Source organism: Ambystoma mexicanum, chromosome 3q (assembly GCF_040938575.1).
Source record: "Ambystoma mexicanum isolate Mex_15411 chromosome 3q, UKY_AmexF1_1, whole genome shotgun sequence".
In the NCBI taxonomy this organism is placed as follows: domain Eukaryota; kingdom Metazoa; phylum Chordata; class Amphibia; order Caudata; family Ambystomatidae; genus Ambystoma; species Ambystoma mexicanum.
The window spans coordinates 292,477,208-292,499,011 of record NC_090926.1 but is presented as its reverse complement, the minus strand read 5'-3'; the positions used below and the strand labels follow the sequence as shown (position 1 = coordinate 292,499,011).

Sequence of the window (21,804 nt, the reverse complement as noted above, 5' to 3'; positions counted from 1 at the left end):
TTAACACTGAAGACATCCAGCACCTCATCCATTTGGACGGATTCTTGGAGTCCACCTCTCAATTCCAATCGTTGATGTATGCAATTGCCTCTTGGATGAGATACAGCTCACCGAGGGCCTGATTTATAGAAGCCTTTTATAATGGCGCAATCCCATTGCAAAATGCTTATTGACCTCCTCTCAGCCAATCTGAATGTTCAGAGAGCAGCTAGCAATACTGGTATTGACTGCATTCTGAACATTCTGTCTCCAAAAGCAGGCAGGAAAACAACAGTGCAATTTCAAAAGCACGGTTTCATTTAACAAGCCACTTCAGCATGGGGTCTGGCATGGATTCACATGTTCATGAATATTCCCCGTTGTCAGGCTGGGAATCCTCGTAAAAATCAGTTTCAGTGACATTTCTGAACTGTCTTTCTCCTAACAACCAATCACTGGTCTCTGGGTCATACTGCACCCAGCCAATGACTGCCCTCTACCTAAGCTCCTCCTCTGGCAGCCCTCTTCAGATTTTTACTGCATGTTCAAGTGTTGGGAGTCCTCGTGCTTAGCTCTCGAGATTTTACTGCATTTTGCGCTTTTTCTAAGAGTTTTACTCAATTTTTTTGGTCAATCGAGCCTCGCAATCCTTCGGTCTACATTCCGATTAACGTGCACCCGTTTTTCGGATTCTCCGTCGCCCCTCAAGGGTGAATTTCGTCAAGTTTTCTTTGTGGAGGATTCCAGAAGCTTCTTCAAGGCCTACGCCGGGTGGACATGTCGGATGAGAAGGAGGACTCGGCGACCCTTTTCAAGATTTGTTCTGCCTGCACTCGGACCCGACGCACGTGGAGGAAGACTGTGCGTTTTGTCAGGAGATGGTGCCCCGCACGTTGAAGGATTGGCACAGGCGTCTCAAGGAGAGGCTGCAGGCCAAGGCCCCTGCCCTGGGTGAGTCCCAGCAGCATATCTCCCCTGCACAGAAGAAAGTTGCGTGGTCTTCTAAGACCTTTGAGGACGCCCCTCCCGCGGGCGTCCAATAAAAGGCTAAGCACCGCGAGTCCACTGTCACCGGGAGCTCTGTTGCGAACAGGCTCCTTGGCGGCCAGGGCAAGTACACTGTCTCCAGCGGCTTCGATCACTAGCCAACCCTCAGGATCTTCGGCGAAGAGGAAGTCGGACCATCTGGGCAAACTCTTGGAGAAGACCCAGACAGGCCCTCTGGAGAAGGCCAAGGGGGAGCGGGGCTCAGACCCTCTCCCTAAAGTGAAGGCCACAGGCTCGACCAAGGCCTTGAAGGCCCAGGTACATCTGACGAAGGCCCAACCTTCCATCGAAGGAGTGGTGGCGTCCCTTGCGAAGGCTGCCATAGCGGATCCCCAGGGCACGGCCCCAAAGGCGAGAGTATCCTTGCCTGCCAGGAGGGAGTCTTCTTTTCAGCCCATTGAAAAGACGCCAGAGAAGATTATGCCCATCATTTCACCAAAACCGCCTCCCTTGGTTGCAGAGCACGGATATCTCCTCAGAGGAGGAGCTTACCAACCTCCAGACCTTCCAGGAGGAACGATTCGTTGAGAGCAGGCCCTACGGCAAGGATCCCGATGAGGGCGATGATGAAGGTGACTAGGAGGAGACCGATGAGGAACAGCAGGGCGCGGAGGGCTTGGAAGACCAGCCTAGGCTGCAAATGTCTTCTCCTCCGTCGCCCCAGCCACCTGGAGATATCTCGGTGGACATTCTCACTGCCTTGCATACTCTATGCTCAGAGATCCAGACGAGGATGCCTCTTGCGCCGACGGCCCCTCCCTCGGCGCTGGTACCGTCAGGGGAACCACCAGCCAAGAAGAGGAAAGTTCACCCTCTGCCTCCTTGCCACCCATCTCCTCTTCTCCACCCCCCCCCCCCCCCAGGGATGCGAAGGATCCTGACACACCGACGACGGGCACTGGCACGGACGACGTCGGTGGATTGGGGGGATCTCCCGTCTCCACCTCCCAGATCTTCACTGCCCGACGAGATAGGCTTGTTCCACGCCATGATCTCCAGGGCCTCAGAGCTATTCCAGCTTGTCCCTGAGGAAAAGAAGAAAGAGGGTTTCCTATGCCAGCGCCGCAAGGTGAAGAGGAAGACTATACTTTTGATCCCGCTCCAGAATGACATTTGGGACGAGTGGTTGTCCCTCATGAAGAATCCTTCCTCGGCCCCGGTGAAGAGGGACCGTTATGAGAATAAGTACAGGGAGCAGGACTCTGCGCTCAAGTGCTTGCGGTCCCAACCGTCCCCGGACTCTGTGGTTTTGGCAGCAGCCAAGAAGTCTTCTTCGGGCTCCTCCTCTTTGGCAGCTTCCTCTCCCCCGGACAGTGAGGGGAAGAAGCTGGATGCCATGGGGCGAAGTTATCACGTCGGCACTGACTACTATCACGGCTGCCAATGCTGTTTCCATTGTAGCGCGTTACGACCGGGAGCTGTGGTTCAAGATCGCTCCCATCCTGGACTTCCTTCCCGATGACAAGAGGGCAGAAGCTTTGGAGATTCTACAGGAAGGCGAGGTGGGATCGGACCACACCATCACGGTGGCCACGGACATCGCCGACGCAGGGTTCCGCCAAATGGGCAACAGCGTTTGCCTTCGCCAGCAGAGCTGGCTTATGGCCACACATTTCCGCCAGGATGTTCAGTCCAAGGTGTTGGACATGCCCTTCGACAGGGACAATTTGTTCGGGAAGACTATGGATGAGTCTCTTCAAACCATCAAGGCGGACACAGAGATGACTCATGCCTTGGGCACGCTTCAACAGCGAAGGCCGTCCTTTCGGACTTCAGGCAGAAAATCCCAAGGTTCTTCCAAAGGATTCAGTGGAGGTGCTTCGTCCTCCCGTCAACCCTCATGCTCTTTGGCCCAGGAGACCTACAGGGTACGTGCCAAATCTGGAGGGGGACGTTGTTGCCAAGGTCCCCAAGGTGGCGCTTCAACGTCAAAACAGGATTGAACTGGCCGTGGCATCAGGCCCCCACCCGTGCACCCCAGTGGGAGGCCGACTGGTGAACTTCGTCAGCGTGTGGAAGACCATCTCCACCAACTGTTGGGTGCTGGACGCTTTTGCCCACGGACACACCCTGGAATTTCAACGGAAGTGTCCCCAAATACCACCAGTGGCCTGGCAGGAAAACCACGTCCCTCGGCTGCTGCTGGAGGTGCGGGCCATGCTAAAAAAGGGCGCGATAGAGCTCATCCCAAAGAGGCTCCGGGGCGCACTCTCATTACATCCTCATCAAAAAGAAGACTTGCGAATGGAGACCCGTCCTAGACCTCCGTTGTGTGAACAAGTACATCAAGTCCCATAAGTTCCGGATGGTGACTCTTCAACACGTACTAGGACAGCTAGAAGAGGGGGACTTCTATCGTCACTGGACTTGGAGGATGCTTACTTTCACATCCCCATCCACAAGGGACACCGCAAGTTTCTGCGCTTCATGGTTCAAGGGTCACATTACCAGTTCAAGGCCCTTCCCTTCTTGAAGTCCGCGCCAAGGGTTTTCACCAAGTGCCTGGCTCCAGTGGCAGCGCAGCGGTGTCTACGAGGGATCCACGTTATACCCTTACCTGGACGACTGGCTCATCCAGGCAATCTCAAAGGACACACAGCAAGGACCGTCCAACTCCTGACGGATCTGGGGTTCTCGGTGAACTATGCATGACTCCATCGCAGGGCGCGCTGTTTCTGGGATCCCGACTCAACACAGTGTTGTTCCTGGCGTCTCCATCGGAGGAAAGGATAGTGGCCATTTTGGGCAAGGTGCAATGGCTGTTGGCACTGAAGTTCGCCACAGTGAGATGCATCAAGTCTCTGCTCGGCATGATGTCGTCATGAATCTACCTCATCCAACTATGCAGGCTACGGATACGTCCACTACAGGAGTTCCTCGACGACCGTTGGATGCAAGTGTCGGGAAGCTTCCAGGACTAGATGAAGCTCAACATGAGCTTCCATCGAGCGATACAGTGGTGGGGAGTCTGCTCCCATCTGTCCAGCGGCGTGAATTTTTAGACCCCACTGCACTAGAAGACAGTCACGACGGATGCTTTGCTGGAAGATTGGGGTGCTCACACTGGAAGTCTTCACGCAAGACGCCTGGGCCGCCAGAGGATAAGACGTTGCACATCAAGGTTCATTAGGGTCAATGAGATGTCAAACTTTGGTGATAGCGAGTGCTGCACGCCGACCCCTTTGCCCTTCTGGCTTGGGCCAGGGTTTTCATTGCAAAGGCTGCTAGACTTCTATGATGTGTAGTTCTGGAACTGAAACAAGAGACCTGACCAGGACAGCGGATAGCAGGCATTGCATATGGGACAGTGGTATCAACAGCTGTACAGACAAGGCACTCTGGGGAGTCTGGGACCACGGTCCCCCTCAACTACAGCACCCCACCTCTTTGGTAGGATAGTCTCTGGCACTTGCCTGCCAGGCCACCTACCCGGTGTTGCAAGGGGGTCCCCGCTCCTCTGACAGGGTCATGACCCTTTAATAAAACCTTTTGTTTTACAATCCATACTTAATAATTGTATTTATTTGCATATGGTTAAACCTTTGCAAAAAAACAAACCATCATATAATACATCACAATTCAGTTCAATACTATACAGATACCCTGATTAGCTAAAACCACATTCCAATCTAAAAGTGTATACCATTTCATTGCAAATGAATTCATGCATTTGTTTCCTTGAATTTCATCTTTAGATTAGACAATAATAACTTGAGCTATTTCCTGTGCCATTGTCATCCTTTTATTACTGATCCAAACAGATCTGTTTGTCTATGTAGGTGAAGACGGGGATAGGCTCCTATGAAACCATCAATTTCTATTTTCTTTGTTCAAAGTATTTTTACTCCCTATTTTTATTTATTGGGAGCGTTTGCCTGTTTTTTAGGGAGTAAAAGTGGCTTGTTCAACGCTTATCTGTAGGGCTGTTAGCAGCAATGCAAAGTAAATAATTCTGTCTGAAATTACCCACTCGAACATTCTGAGAGGCTGTGGCAGTACTTCTGGGGAAGACGAAAAACTTTCTGTGGTTAAACGGACTGGCTAAACAAAGCATTGGCAGAGGGTTCACTTATGCAGTCAATAATGATCTTTATCTGCTACTGTCTAGAACGATTAGCCTTGCAAGTAATTATAATAATTATAATAATTATCGTTTTTTATAACACGCTTAATACCGAAGAGGTATCTAAGCGCGGGCCTGCTCAGTAAACTGAGGAAAGTCCGACCTAGCATACAATACCTGGGTACAACATCTGTACTCTGCCAGAAAGAATGTATCCTTCACAAAAGAGATTATTCATCTAGCAGCAAATGCGCATGCTATGGATATACCAAACTCAACAGCAAGATATGAAACTCCTCATCCCCAATGTGATGGCATAATTTACTGGTGAGAAAATGCATTAGCGTCTCCTGCTTCCACTGAAGATCAGTGAGGAGGATATGTTCACTCTTGTCTGGTAGATCATTTCAATCTTGATGAATTTATCAAACCTGATTGGACTTCTGTTTCGAGACCCTCCCACAGGAACCACAGTAACAGAGGTTTGTCTTTTGCAATGAGAAGAACATATAAGGTCCTTCTCCACAGAGGATCAGGGACTGTCATTGTGTAAATTCTATCTTTTGAGGGCAGTGCAACTGGTGTTGAAAACATTCCTTCCATTTGATGATGGATACGTTTGTTCTAGTGCCAATTTACAACACCATAACTAACAATGTGCTACCTCCAGTGGGAGGGGGTGGGGTGTAAGTTTGAGATTATTCTTACCCTGCAACACAGTTTTAGAAGACATGTTTGCAGAGTGGCTGCAACTGGATTTGGATCTGTGTTACTGGCAAGCAATCTAAAATTGCATCACTTCCTTCCAGATTCCCGAAATCACTGGAAACCTGCCTTTTTATGACCTGTTAGTATGTTTTTTGGTATGCCTTTAATCTGAATTCCCCCAATACATCAAACTATTGTGAAACGCAGATAATTGAGAAACACATTGATATTCATAGCCCAGACTTCTTGGCTAAGACTGTGAAGATGGAGATTTATTAACCATCTGTATTTCCACACTGCTGTGCAGTCATTTTCCCTTGTTAAGAGTCAGTCTGAATCATCCAGACCTTCCTCTGCTAAACCTAGGGCCTTGGCAGCTGAGATTGTGCTGTTGGCACCTCAACCACATGATTGTATGGACACCCCGAGGGAGGTGAAATGTTTAACCACTGCTTTTCCTTCCTTTTATGTGGACGAGGTTCTGCATATGATGTGAGGAGATGACAGTGGATTTGTGTGAATGTCAACAGGATATGGTATTGTTATCTCTCCCGATTTTTGATAAATATAGTTTACAGTTGGAGGCATATGTGGCAACTACTAGCGATTGGTTGTCCACCAAATGCTTCATTGGATGCAATCTCCTGATTCCTATTTTACCTGGCAGTCTGTTCCGATACTTTGTTTATTCATGGGTCGAATACCACAGCAGAGAACACTATGCCAACTGAAGAAGCTTGAGAGGAAGTGCTGAAGCTGCAACTTGCCATGACCAACCTGATTGTGAAGCTCTGACACAGTCTCACGACACCACACTTCTTGCAGGACCAAAGAAGGGAACAGACTGCTTGGTTCTTCCTTCACCTACTTTGAGGACAGCCGGGCTGAAGGTCTCCCAGGACCCACGCTTCCTGCAAAACGTTACTGCTCATCCTTGTGTATTTTATTCACAAAGCACCAAGAACATCGGAAAAGCCCAGACTGCAGATAACAGATAAAAGCCCAAGACCTATAATTAGAATTGCAAACAACCACCAAGAACTTGACATGTTTCATTGAGGCTCGACTATTGCTTACCTAGAGTCTGACCACTGGAACACACCTGCATCTACCCAGTTCTGCAAACAGCACAGCTGCACTTTAAGTTCAGGCTTGATAGTCTTCCACACTCCTTGCTCGTCTGGCTCCTGCTGACTTGCAGCCTGCCAGATAGCTCTGACGCTTACTGAAGACAACTCCTTCCATGAGGTGGATCCAGCTGTATCATCCGGCTGAGCGTGAGGCATTGGCAGAGAGGACATCAGCATCGATGTTAGTGAACCCAGGTCTGTATTGTAGACTGAAACTGTTTAGTGTCGTCCTCAGGAAGTCGGACCTTGTTGGTATATCCCACGGATACTAGGTGTCTGATGTACTTAACACTTAACTGGCACTTGTCCAGACTGACCTTTAGCCCTTGCTCCACAGGCAATCTATCCCCTTCATGATCATCCTGTTGTGTTCTTCAAGGGTCCTCCTGAACACAAGTATCTCCCAGGATGCTCATGTCACTGACTGCCTTTTCCAAGTGGTGTTGGAAAGTCTCTGCACTAGGGCATTGTGACAAGCTTGTTGTTAAATCCTAACGGACCGATGAAAGCTGTCTTCTCATGATCCGCCGGATGCATCTGGATCTGGTAATATCCACTGCAAGTCCTGGACCGAAAACCATGCACTGTCATTTCAATGTCTCGTAGCCCTGTGGCGTAGTGTACTGGTCTGGAATAGTGCCAGTATTAAGTCGACTGTAGTCGATGAACATGCAGACTTCCCAGTAGTTTTTCTTCCGAGCGAATAGGGTGGGAGAAGTGTAGGGGCTCATGGACTCCTGGATAATCCCTTGGTAACTTGAGGGACAGCTCATGTTAGTGGGAGGACTTGTGAGCTGGTTATATCTGAAACAAAATGGGTGGCGTCCTACCACACATAGTTTATTTACAAAGATTCTACATAAATAGTACTTCTTTTTTCACGTGCTATATTTTTACAGGCACTGCTCTGTATTAGCTTCTAAAAAATTGAAAGATAGAAGAGCAAACACAATGAGTTCACTTAGCTTTTAATTATTTATCTAGTGAGATTATGCATTATTCGCTGAGATTTTTTTTTTTTTGTGGGCCATTTTTCCCTTTTTACATTCTGCATTTTTCTTGTACTCCTTTTTTTTTATATATAAAACACTTTTTTGTGCATATCAATGTGTACAAACAAACAAGTGAGAAAACATAAACGTACAGAATTACATATAAAAGGCATAGCCAATTTCAATACATATATGCTTATTCTAAAAGTTGCATCAATATTAATGCATTCATTTGTGACAATCATTTCAAAAGCAAGAGAAAAGATTTTTTATATTTTTTAAAACTTGCATTAATATGTCTGTCTTCTTTTTGAACAATAAATGGTCAAAATAGTCAGGTGGGGAGGTGACTAGATGTTCGGTCTACGTTTAGATGTAAATCAACTGTGAAATGGGGATTGCACAAACACACAGTGTTCAGTCCCGTGACGTTTCGGCAAGTTGATCAGTTAGCCTTCGTCTTGGGCCAAGACCGGGTCTCCCTGATCCAATTCACTCTTCATAAGTATTCCTCAGAGGGGGGAAAGCAGTGGGTCTCGAGTATTGTATATTAATGTGGCACCCAGCGGGTGTTAAAAGCCTAGGGTGCTGCGCTCCATCCATGGTGGGTTGCCTGTGGACACAGGAAAAGGAGCTGTTATGGTTCAACAGTAGTGGAAAAGATGGCGGCTGCCTTTGGTGTGGAGCTTGCTTCCTCTGTAAGGTTCCAAACCGAATGACTCGGTGGAATAGTGAAGGAGGCTATGGGAATCATCAACCTCTCAGGGAGCCATGGTAGCCTCCCTGGAACCAGGAACTTGTGCGCTGAGTAAATACAGCGTCTAAGAGAGCTACACTGAAAATAGATAATGCGGTGAAGGGTCTCCCAGTAGACTGGTGAGCTGCCTGCAGGAGATCACCCAGATGGCGGCGCACATCCTCCACGTCTCCTAGGGCCAGGCGTTGCGACCGCTCCCTGAAGGGAGTGTCCTCAGACACCCAGATCCAGTATTCTATGCTGTGGACCTTGCTGATGCCCTAGGTACTTGTGGAGAATGCGTAGGCGCACTCGGTGAGCTGCTCCCTTAAGTGGCCCTTGTCTCTCTCTGAGATTGGGGAGTCTCCAAGGTCTTCAGGTTGAACGCAGTCTCGGATGGGCCGGTGGCAACGCTCGCTGGGACTACAGAAGCGGTCAGGTGGAACTGTGCAATGATGGTGGATCCTGGTAAGCAGATGTTCCTATTGGTCACAATAATGACTGGTACCTTGACGGACTTAAGGTCCATTCCATCAGTTGTCACCAGGGTCCGCTGTACCAGTAAACCCACTGGGAGCTCTCCACTTTATGGAGTTTCCATCACCAGACCGCTTGGTCGTTGCTCCCCGCTAAGTCACACTGCCAGGAACCACCACTGTGGCATGTGCCGGGATTGTGATCTGCCTGAATCGGGTGGTTCAAAGATTTCTAATGGGCCCATTAGGTTGAGCTCGGGACCAAATCTCTCTCCGCAAGTAAGCCTGTTGTCACATGGGGTGCATGGACAACTTTCTGACATATTGTGGTCTAGCCATCTCCTGACAATTCTGCCGGTGCGTTGAAGATTCAGGAATTGGTTCCAATCACCCCCTGTGTTGCAGGATCTTCTCTGACTACTGCAGACCAGAGCCAGGGTGTTGATATGAGTGTTGACTCCATCTACATGGCGTGGAAACATCAGCCTGTCCTGGATGTACCTCAGATATTTGCAAGGATTGTCTCCCATGCTGAGAAGGTTCAGTCCAACCAAGGCCTCCAATGGAATATGCGCCAGGTGTTTTCTGTAGAAGGGCTCTAGACAGTGGTCACCTGAGAGACGCTATCCAGAAGTGCTTGTGCCTGTCGTCCAGTGATGGAAATTGTTACAGTGGCCTGGCCGGTGGTCCTACAAGCCCTTCAGGTATTGCCGCATGATGTTCAGGTTCTGGCTTGCTGGTAGTTTGCCTACAGGCGATCTTCCTCTCAGGTGGACTAGCCAGTCTCTGTGAATGCTGGTTCCCAATTGACCTTCCTACTGGTGTCACTGCTGCCTTGGGCCTGTCTGGTGGTGAAGACTTATTGGTTGCCTCTACTCTGTCAGAGCGTAGTAGTATTGAGGATTCAGGTGCTCCGCTTCCTGGTCCTCGCTGGCTTTTCCCACCATTGCGGGTGTTGGAGTGTTCAATCCCTGGAACCTTGCCGCAAGTTGGATATAATCCAGTGGGTTTGTGCACATACGGAAGGTGTGGCCCTCCTGCCACACCTGCGGCTGAACTGCCATGGGTGGAGTGGTGCATTACGCCATTGGTTCACTTGGGGCTACTGTGGCTCTATGCTTTTAAATCTCACTCTTTCTATTGCTCTTTCCAATGCACAGTCTGTCTGCAATAAAACCTCCTTTACCTCTGACTTCTTCCTTTCTCCTTCTCTTGACCTCATTACCCTTACTGAAACCTGGATCTCTCTCTCCGACTCTACATCCCTCTGTCCTTCATGACCCTGCCTAGACCTTCACTCACTCTCCACGCCACACTGGCAGGGTTGGTGGTGTTGGACTCTTTTCATCCGCCAAACGTCCTATTGCTCCTACTCCCCTATCTCCTGCTAATTCTCCCTCATTCAAATACGCCATCTCCACAGTCCCCCCCCCCCCCCCCCTATGACATACATATTATCTCTCTCTAACAGCCACGTGATCTGTTAGGTCAATTCTTCGACCACATCTCCCAACTAATTGACTCTCTCCCTCCCGATCACCACCTCGTCATTGGTGACTTCAACCTCATCTCCCTCTCTGCTGCTTTATCCACTGACTTTAGCTCTCTTCGACTTAACCACTCTCTTATGTCCACTTTCTGCCCACCCATTCAAATGGAAACTCCCTTATTCCCATCTCCTCTCAACTCTCTGCCTCTAATATCCCCACCGCTCATTTTCTTTGCGATCATTCTATCGTCTTTGCCCCTTTCTCTGTTCCTGCTTCTTTTTCACTTTCTCCATCTAATACAACTATTACTAAGCGCAGGATTCCCACCTCCAAAATCCCTGTCTATCTCTCTGCCCTACACCACTCTTCACCTATGCTGAACTCAACTTTCCATCCACTGAAGAAGCCTTCACTAACTTTAAAACTGCTCTTCATGCTTCCTTCTCCTTTCGCTACCCTTTTACTGTACTCACTACTAAATCCTCCCATGCATGGCCCTGAATTACACTTCTCATCCACACCCTGAAAACAACAATGCAGAAATACGTTTTGCACTTGGCAAAGATTTCTTTCAGGTGGCTGAAAGTCCTCTGAGGTGGTCGCCAGAGTGTTGGGCCAATAGCCAGGGTGTCCATGTCCAGAACCAATACATTGGAGCACAGAATCACCATCTAGCCATTTCCAAAGACCCGACACATAAAGTTATCTCTGCACGAAGGGCGCTGTACTTATTTCAATGGAAGTAAGTCATGCATTCAGAAACTCCTATGGTGGTCCCTGAATGAATTGAAGTACAGGGTATGAGTAAACATACCTGTTTTACCCTCTCCCTGCCAACCCCCTCCATATGTATAGAGTTGTCTGGGCGTAAAGTCCTGGCCCCATCACTCCCTTGTCTAACTTTGAACGATGCTGTTCTGATCCGGTATCTTCCCCCGTGTCTCTTCTACGGTGGTTGGATTGGGAGAGGGCCTGCTAAAAGCTTTTCTTCTGTTCTTCCTCACTTTTGAACACTTACAAACTGCCTGTTGGCTCTAGCCAACACTTGTTTAGGTTCCTGAAGAGACTCCTAACCTCCTGAAAAGACGTACATTGTGACCTGTGGTTCTAAAGGCACTAGGCTGCTTCTTTTCGAGCCAGGTTAGGACATTTTTTAAAAAGAAATTACATTTATTCTGAAGGTATTGTATATGTTTCCAGCTCCTTTTATTTTTAACCTATTAGTTCTCAAACTATTGGTTAGTTATCTGGCTTTATTTTTTTATTTACTTGCTTTGCTACAGCTACAGTATTCTAAAAATTGATTTGAACCGTGGTAGGGTGCTACCAAAGGTATGTGACTATCTGCCGAGCAAAAGTTAATGTCTCAAGGTCAAAAATACTGCTGCATCTTTCATTGGTCCCACTCTCACCATCCCTCCCTTCTGGTGCCTTTCCCGTTGTCTCACACCTTACCCACGTTCCCTCAGGGAACTTGACTGATCCTTGCACGCTTACTTTGCCCACCTCAGCCACAACAGCCAGGCGTGCACTAACATTACCCTGCCTTGGTAGTGCTAGACACGTACGCATCTCTGCACGCACTCTGGGCTTCACACCATCTCCTTTAGCATATAAGAAGCGCCTTAGAGAATGCACATACATAGTTTGTGTGCCCCCCCGTCTCCAAGGATTATCCTGCACAAGAACCGGCAAACCCACACAAGCTCCCGACTTACCGCAATGCGCGCACTGTTCCTCCTTGGTAATGCGATACGTGCATGTACTTTCCCAACCATGCCCCTGCTAAGCACCACTTTATCTCCTCAATCTCAAAACCTGCACTTGAGAGCACGTACCCATAAAGCCCACATGCTCCAGGTCCTAAAGGCTAACACCTTAGTTGACCGGCTAGCCGACTCAAACCCTCAATCAACCTTAAAGCTTGCACTCTGCTTCTCTGGCAACGCTAGTCGCTCATGCATATGAGAGCCCAGGCCACAGTCGAGCACTACAATATCTCCCCCATCAGGAAACCAGCGATTGAGAGCATGTACCTACTCTATGCCTGCCAATGTCTCTGCCCCATCCCCCCTTGAGATCTCCACATTGTGTGATGACACGCCATGTGGCCTGTCTAATATCAACAATCCTGCTCTATCAAGTCAGCCATCACCAATGCCTCGCGCACGCCTATTCACTGATATCCTGTCCAATCCCTGTGCTATGCCTTCGCCCACTTCTCTACCAAGCTATATGACCTTACTAGTTCTGACCTAAGCTGTGCTATTCGTTGTGATACATCTGCTTCCACCAGGAGTGGAGCTACCTTCAAACTATGTAGAAATACTACAGATTTGCCCACATGGCAACCACTTGCTGGAACTACCACTTCCTGATCTAATTTGCCACCCTATTAGTACCCTCTCTAATACACCCATCACTCACAACAAAAAGCACATATCCTTCAGCCGCTACCCTAAAGGCAGCCATAGTTAATGCAAGATCCATTACAACACACTCACTAGACATATCCACCCTGATTATCTAACAACCTTGACTTGCTAGCCACTTCCGAGTTATCGCTGCATGATGCATCGGTCTCAGCCCTCTCTCTAGCGGTTCCCCCTAAGTATATCCTCTACCAGAAGGATAGAGTGGACTCTCGAGGTGGTTGGGGCCGCTGTCATAGCCAGACACTCCCTTCTGCTGAGAGAAATTAGTAATTCCATCATCCAGTTAGAAGTTTTGTCTGTCAAGCTTACCTGCTCCCATACCTCCATGATAACTATTCACCTGGTTTACCGAGCACATGGCCTTTCACTTTCCCTTGAAGAAGACATTATACAACTCCTGTCCATAAATGCTAAACCATCATCTAAGACTATCTTCATGGGAGGCCTTAGCATGGGCTTCAATGACAACATGGATTTAAATGCCGTATCCCTAGCCAGCTCCATTAAGGCTGTAGGCTTTACACAACATATCCACAGCCCTGGTGGCGTCAAAGGCTGCATTTTGGACTGACTCCAAGACTCAAACTGTAACATTGTGGTCACCTCCAATCTGCCTTGCCTTTGGACTGATCACAACATTATCTCCTTTTGTCATATCACAGCTAAACTCGTTCCCTACCTTGCCAACACCTCTGCCCCTGGCACTAACAAGAAATGCCCAGAACATAACCCATGTCTGCATTCAACCTTTGCTGTCTGAGCTTACCAGCACACAAACTCGTAGCACTGACCGTGCCACCCTGGTTGACACCTATAATCAAGTTTTTACATTGGCAATTGACACAGTAGCTCCTCTAACACAACGTAAATCCAAACCCATAGTGCACTTGAATTTCTGGTTCAAATAAACGTGTGGCAGAAAGTACCTGGAAGAACTACCCATCTGAATCAAAGAAATATTAATACCAGAATTGCCAAAGCAAAATGCCCTGCTTGACAGAATGCCTTGCCTGACAGCATTACTTTGCTTCAAAACAACATGGTGCTGAAGAAAAATACACTGAGCAGTGATACCTTAGTGCACTCCATGGCTGCGCCCCCAGCCCTACCTTTAATAAACTCTCCAACATTTAACTTCAAACCAGTCTCTGAGATTGAAGTCATCCAGATTATTAAAGGTCTTAAACCTTCCAGATGTCAAGCCCAGCCACCGTCATTAAGGCCTGTGCTGAAGCACTCACTCCCTTCATCTCCACTCTCATCAACACCTTGTTTGCTTCTACCTCAGTACAATCCAACTTAAGATGCCTGGGTTCTGCTTTTACTAAATAAAACTACTCTAGACCCAGCCATCCCTACTAATTACCACCCAATCACCACTGTCCCATTCCTCCTTAAAATCTTGGAGCGTGCAGCATACTTTCAGTTCTGATGCTTGTTAATCTGTTTAGAATCACATGCTGTGCATATCGTCCAACATACCGTGGTCACCGGGCAGTATTGCATCTTGTCGACATGGGCGGGCCTGTAACACTATCTGTAACACTATCTCTAACGTGACGTGTAGTGTACCCAAAATCCCTCCAACGTCGAGGTCCCTCAGATTGTTTTTTTCCGCCCGGCATACTGGTCGCCTTATGCGGAGCTCCTCCAGAGTGATTGCTATAGTTGTCTTCGACCTTTGGTCGTATATATATAAATTTATTTCTGATGTTTGTTAATCTGCTTAGAATCACATGCTGTGCATAGGTCCGACATCCAGTGGTCACTGCGGAGTATTGCATTTTGTTTTTCGTAGTCGAAAAGGGGACGTCGACAAGGCGTGTCTGTAACACTATCCCTATAGTGACGTGCGTTGTACCCACAATCCCTCACGCGTCGAAGTCCCTCAGATTGTTTTTTTCCGCAAAGCTTCTGGTCGCCTTACGCGGAGCTCCTAGAGAGACATTGCAAAATACTTACTACGGACCTCGGTCCTTAATTATACTTATTATATTGTTAAAGATCCCTCCACTCGACGTTAGCTGTGAAGCTGTTTCTCCGCCGAGCAAGTTTTCGACGGAGGGGAAGAGACGGAGGGGATCCTTCGGCGCTGCCGAACACGTGGCCTGGCCTCGCCGGCCAACATACAGTAGGGAGAGTGGGGGTTCGAACTTTTATCTTCTCTTTGAGAATGTCTTTCTTTCTCCCCTATCTTTCCCTTGGGGTTGTTATCACCAGTTATTATTGCCTCAGCTATGGAGAGGACACCTTTTAAGTTTTGCCCACGCTGTATGGGCAAATACACTTGGAAGGATAGACACAAGCTCTGTAATCGTTGCTTGCCCCTCGATCATAAGGAGGACAGCTGCGCGGCCTGTAAGCTCTTGAAACCAATAACTCTTAAAGAACGGAAAGTTAAGAGGTGGGCGGACTACGCTATGTCGAAGTCAGTTTCCTCACCCGCCGCCGCTGTTACAGAAAGTGACGAGGAGGGTGATAACTCGACGTCCGTTACGGAAGTCATTAACCCCCAGAAGGAGCGCTCGCGCTCCTCGACGTCCGTCCCCGGCCCCGACGGGCTCGGCTCACGCCCTGCTTATGGGGATGAACACCCAGGTGACAAGGACGCACATAGACCCCATAGGCCTAAGCACACAACCCACGGCTCTTCTTCGTCGAAGACGAAGGATCCATCAGCGCTGAAGGGGACGCAGGGCACTCCGGCGTCTACCTCAGACCGTAAGGGTCTCAAGCCCCACCCGCAAACGCAGCCGCGACCAGCGATTGGGCTTTCATCAAACACGGGCGCTACCTCAAAATCATCCGACGTAACGCTCCATAGAGCGGCCGTCGAGAAACAACGCGTAACGCAGGCAACGTCGACACCAGAGCCCTCTACTGACGAACTCGTTGTCGAGAGCCTGGCGAGAATTGTTTCCGAAGACAAACGTAAGCGGATGACTAAACAGACGTCGAATACCGCACAAAAAGCTATAGAAACGCCGAAAAAGCACAAGAGTAGCCAGGAACTGCCCCCTTCATCTAAGGGCACTTCTGAAATACCGGTGGGCTTTTCTGAGGGCAACGGAAACCTTTCTTCAACGTTGTGGGAGCGTTCTAAGCGTTTGGAAGGTGAAAACACTGATTTCCCCCCTCTAGACTATTCAGGGGTCCCCCATGAGACCCTTGAAAGACTCCATTCTTGTATGGAGAAAATGGAAAGGTTTTTGGGAAGCCAAAACCCACCCACACACAAAAGACCAAGAGAATGGCCCCAGGATGACCCTAGGGTCAAGATCCCTAGGCTGTTTCCCCTTTCTACAGACATATATGACCTCATTGAAGAGGAGCAATACCTCCAGGAAGATGAGGAGGGTTTGGGTGGAGAGGAAGAACATGAGGAAGAGGGGTTTGAAGAAGATGCTTACACTAGTGCAGGAGTTTTTGAAGAAGATACAGCTACCTCGCAGCCTTGGCAATCCCCATCAGTGCAGCCTTGGCAATCCCCATCAGTGCACTCAGACCCTGATGCCTTTCACCCTTCTCCTCCCAAGGATTCACCTATTGGAAACACCTCTCTCATAGATGACCAACCTTCACTTAATGCACTATTGCGCAAGGCAGCAGCGCATTTTGAAATAAACACAGGGGAAACTCTTCCTGACATAGACTTTGTAGAAAAAGTTATTAAAGAAAAAGCCCCTGTTAGTCAGTCTATTCCGCTCCTGGCTTCTATAAAGAGAAGAATAACTCCTTCCCTTTCCAATCCTGCATTAGTCAGAGGGGTCAACCCTCGGATAGAAAAGCGCTTCAGCCCTTCGTCCTCTGACCCCTTGTACATCAGAGGACATTCTATTCCGGACTCCCTTGTAGTTACTAATACAAGGAAAAGAGCGGGGGTACCACTATCCACTAGTGAGGCACCACCTGACAGAGGGCAAGAAGCTCTATGCACTTGGGAAGAGAATCACGACCTCCGCAGCCTTCTCAACTAGGATTGCAAATAACAATTCCCTACTAGCTAGCTACGCAGATGCACAGTGGAGCAAGCTGCTCAGCGAAGCAGAGGACGCACCAGAACCCCTGCGTTCACGCCTGTTAGCTATCATCTCAGAGGGAACTCTTGTAAACCAGGGCATCGTAAAGAACTCCTTAGATGCCGCAGAGACGGCTGGCCGTTCCCTGGTTCAGGGAATACTTCTCAAACGCCATGTCTGGCTGCGCAATTCGGGATTTAAGCCGGAAACCCAGGCTTCCCTGATAAATAAGCCCATAGAACAAACACATCTGTTTGGGAAAGCAGTTGATGAGGCCCTAGAACATGCGAAGAAGGAGTTTGATACCATCAAGACTCTTGACCAAATTTCTAGGCCCCCTAACAGACGCGGCTATGGCAATAGACGCTCCTTTCGTGGACAACGCCAGCAAAACCAACAGCAATTTTACTCTGCTACCAACTGGCCCTCTAACCAGGGTAACAACCAGTTCAGTCAAAGAGGCCAACGCCGTGGCAAAGGAAGAGGTCGCGGCTCCGGCCCCAAAGGTTCCATGCCCAATACCAACAAATGACCCGAAGATTCGGGTCCCCTCCCATGCATCACCGGTTGGGGGCCGGCTAACATCGTTCCTATCAGCATGGGAGGGAATATTGTCAGACCGCTGGGTTTTATCCACCATAGCCCACGGATACTGCATCGAACTCAACGGTTCCCCGAAGTACAGACCCCCACGGAACCGACGCATGACACCGGAACACCTCACCATTCTTCTTCAAGAAGTAGAAGAGCTACTGAAAAAAGAAGCTATAGAGGCTGTCCCCCTATCTCAGGTAACAGAAGGTATTTATTCAGTGTACTTCCTTGTACCCAAAAAGGACTTAACCATGCGCCCTGTATTAGATCTGCGCCCAGCGAACAAGTTTGTCAAACCCCAAAAGTTTCGTATGGTGACCTTGCAGGAAGTAATCCCACTGTTATCACAAGGGGATTACATGACAACACTAGACATGAAAGATGCATACTTTCATATTTTAATGTTGCCAGCGCACAGAAAATACCTCAGGTTCAAGATAGAGAACAAGCACTACCAGTTCAGAGTACTACCCTTCGGGATAGCATCTGCACCAAGGGTATTCACGAAAGTACTGGCAGTGGCAGCGGCCCACCTACGCAGGTTATCCATCCCGGTATACCCTTACCTCGACGACTGGCTCATAACAGGGGATTCTTACGAAACATGCTTCTCCAATACCCAAAAGACCGTAGACCTTTTGTCCCAACTGGGCTTCTCCATCAACGAAAAGAAGTCCAGCTTAGACCCCAGCCAAATCAAACAATTCCTAGGGGCTCTAATTCGAACAAAGGACGGTCTCGTCTTCCCCTCCAACGAGAGGGTCCAAAACATGCTGTTTCAGATCCCCCATTATGTGGCAGGTCGAGAGGTGACGGTACGCAAAGCAATGCGCTTGCTAGTGATGATGGCGTCATGTATTTATTTGGTACCTCACGCGCGCCTGCGCATGCGCCCAATGCAAGAGTGGCTCTACAGCCAGTGGTGTCAGGCCAGCAGACAATGGGACGATCTAGTGGTGGTCTCGCAGGCCTTGGTTCTCTCGCTACGGTGGTGGACAAAAGAAAACCTGTTATTAGGGAAAACTTTTGCCACACCCGCAGTGGAAGCCACTCTAACCACAGACGCATCCCTTACAGGATGGGGGGCTCACCTATGCCATCACACTGCTCACGGAGCGTGGACTCCGAGCCTAGCATCCAAGCATATAAAACTGCTGGAACTACTAGCGGTGTTCAAATCACTGAAAGCCTTTCAGGAACACCTACAAGGAAAGACAGTGATGGTCCTCACAGACAGCACCACAGCCATGTACTACCTCAACAAGCAAGGGGGCACTCACTCTCCAGGACTGTCCAAGCTGTCCCAGAATATATGGAAGTGGGCTCTCAAACACAACATGTTTCTACTATCACAACATGTACCAGGGGAACTCAATCTTCTAGCAGACAAACTCAGCAGAGACATCCCCCTACCCGAAGAGTACGAATGGCAATTGCACGAAGACATCGTCTTAGACGTCTTCACGCAATGGGGGTTCCCGGAAATAGACCTGTTCGCACCTCTGGAGAACTCACAATGCCAAAGTTCCGCCTCCAGGTACCCCCAGAACCAGTCCAAGGGGAACGGTCTGTCGATTCAATGGTCAGGGAAATTTGTTTACGCCTTTCCCCCGACTCCCCTTCTCAACAAAGTGGTACACAAGATGCACCAGGAGCAGGTTACCATGATACTAGTGGCCCCAATGTGGGCCCGGCAGCCATGGTTCGCTCACTTGATGGAGATGTCCCTATCGCCCCCAGTGAAACTTCCCTGCCCGTACAACATGCTGTCACAGGACAAGGGCAGGACACTGCATCCATGCCCTCAGACCATGAACTTAGCAGCCTGGCTCCTGAGATCATAGAATTTGGACATTTACAACTCCCGCAGAGATGTATGGACATCCTCAGGGAAGCCAGAAAACCTAATACTCGCCACTGCTATTCTAGCAAGTGGAAAAGATTTGTCATCTGGTGTAGAGGTAAGAGCATCAACCTGGTTGACTGCTCTCCCACTAACATTGTTCTGTACTTGACCCATTTACTGGATTCAGGTCTAGTCTTCAATTCTATTAAAGTCCACCTAGCGGCACTTTCTGCATACACCACTTCCCAACTTAGTGTCGTGGTGGAAGATACCAGTTATCAAGGCCTTCATGGAGGGGGTAAAGAGAATACACCCTCCGATAGCTAATCCAGCTCCCGGATGGGACTTAAATGTGGTACTTTCTAGACTCATGGGCCCTCCTTTCGAACCTATGCACAAGGCAACTCTTAAAGACCTCACTCTTAAGACTGCTTTCCTAATAGCTATAACCTCCATTAGGAGAGTAAGTGAACTACAGGCTCTTTCTGTACTAGACCCCTTCGTAACAGTTCACAAGGATAAGGTGGTTCTACGCACACACCCAAGGTTTGCACCAAAATTCATCTCGAAATTTCATGTAAACCAGTCAATAGAACTACCAATGTTCTTTCAAAACCCTTCCAGCTTGGGAGAAAAAAGTCTGCATACACTAGATGTACGCAGAGCTGTCATGTTCTACATGGAAAGAACCAGACCACTGAGAAAGACTAATCAGTTCTTTGTCTCTGTGGCAGCAGGAAGAGAAGGAGATGCAGTTTCAAAGTCCACTATATCTAGATGGATTGTTCAATGCATCACTCTCTGTTACACTCTTGCTAAGAGAGAACTACTCTTCAAGCCAAGAGCACATTCCACTCGAGGCACTGGGGCTTCCATAGCGTTCATTGCAAATGTTCCCCTTGAGTCCATCTGCAAAGCGGCTACCTGGAGTTCTGTGCACACCTTTACAAAACACTACTGTCTAGATGCACACTCTAGATCTGACTCCCAGGTGGGACAGGCAGTATTAAGACATCTTTTCTCTACTGTTCCTTCTCATAACCCACCGCCAACTCCGGGTACTGCTCGCTAGTCTATGCACAGCATGTGATTCTAAGCAGATTAACAAACATCAGAAGACAATGCATTACTTACCGTAAAAGCATTTCTGATGGTTGTATCTGCTTAGATTCACATGCGCCCACCTTTCCTCCCCGCTCGGATGGAAGCATCCTTTTCTATATTTCTCTCTTTTCTGTACTCACTCACGTCTAGAAGGCTCCCTCAGGGCAGAAAAATACAAACAGAGGGACCTCGACGCGTGAGGGATTGTGGGTACAACGCACGTCACTATAGGGATAGTGTTACAGACACGCCTTGTCGACGTCCCCTTTTCGACTACGAAAAACAAAATGCAATACTCCGCAGTGACCACTGGATGTCGGACCTATGCACAGCATGTGAATCTAAGCAGATACAACCATCAGAAATGCTTTTACGGTAAGTAATGCATTGTCTTATTAGAGTTATAAATATTACCCTACCGTCCCTTCCATCGACTGCTGTTTCCAGGTCTCCGCTGAAGACAGTTCCACAGATCTTCGATGGACAGTGTTCCGGTCGGCGCTGCCGACCATGTAGCCGGGCCTCCTGTCCGGCCTACACAGTAGGGAGAGTGGGGTCGGGGTGGACATTTCCCTTTCTGAGAATGCCTTTCCCTTTACTCTCTTTGTTCCCTTGGTCTCTTCATCACTTTCTATTTCCTCAGCTACGGAGAGGACTCCCATTTAGGTTTTGTCCTTCTTGTAAGGTCAAATTCCCTTGGAAGGATAAACACTGTAAATGTAATCAGTGTTTGCCCCTTAATCACAACGAGACGGTTTGTGCGGCTTGCAAGCTACTGCACCCGAAAACTTTGAAGGAGTGCTGTGTTAAGCGGTGGGCTGTGTATGGATTGTCACAGGCCGAGTATAGCTCTCCTGCTGCCACAGTCGGCAGTTGTGACGAAGGGCTGAGTGATGAACAAGGCTCCAATTCGGAGGTAATTGACCTCTCGGCGGAGCACTCTCACTCTGTGTTGCCTGCTAGGCAAGACTCGGGTCTGGCTATGGGGAATGTACACCCCGGCGACAAAGACGCACACGTTTTATACACTAAAAACACAACCCCAGGGAAGACTTCGACAAAACAGTTAAAATGATCCATAGCGCCAACGGGCACACCGATAACTTTGGCTCTCCCCGCACCCGCAGAATCGTCTTGCGACTGGGCCCTCTAATTCAAAGGGCGCTGCCCCCAAAGTTCAGGAAT

General features: G+C 48.7%; 1 protein-coding gene across 2 annotated transcripts in view; it reads left to right on the top strand.

Moving 5' to 3' along the window:
* Positions 1 to 21,804, top strand: part of SPATS2 (spermatogenesis associated serine rich 2) — a 729,295-nt gene that overhangs the window by 232,068 nt on the left and 475,423 nt on the right. The window lies entirely within an intron of this gene.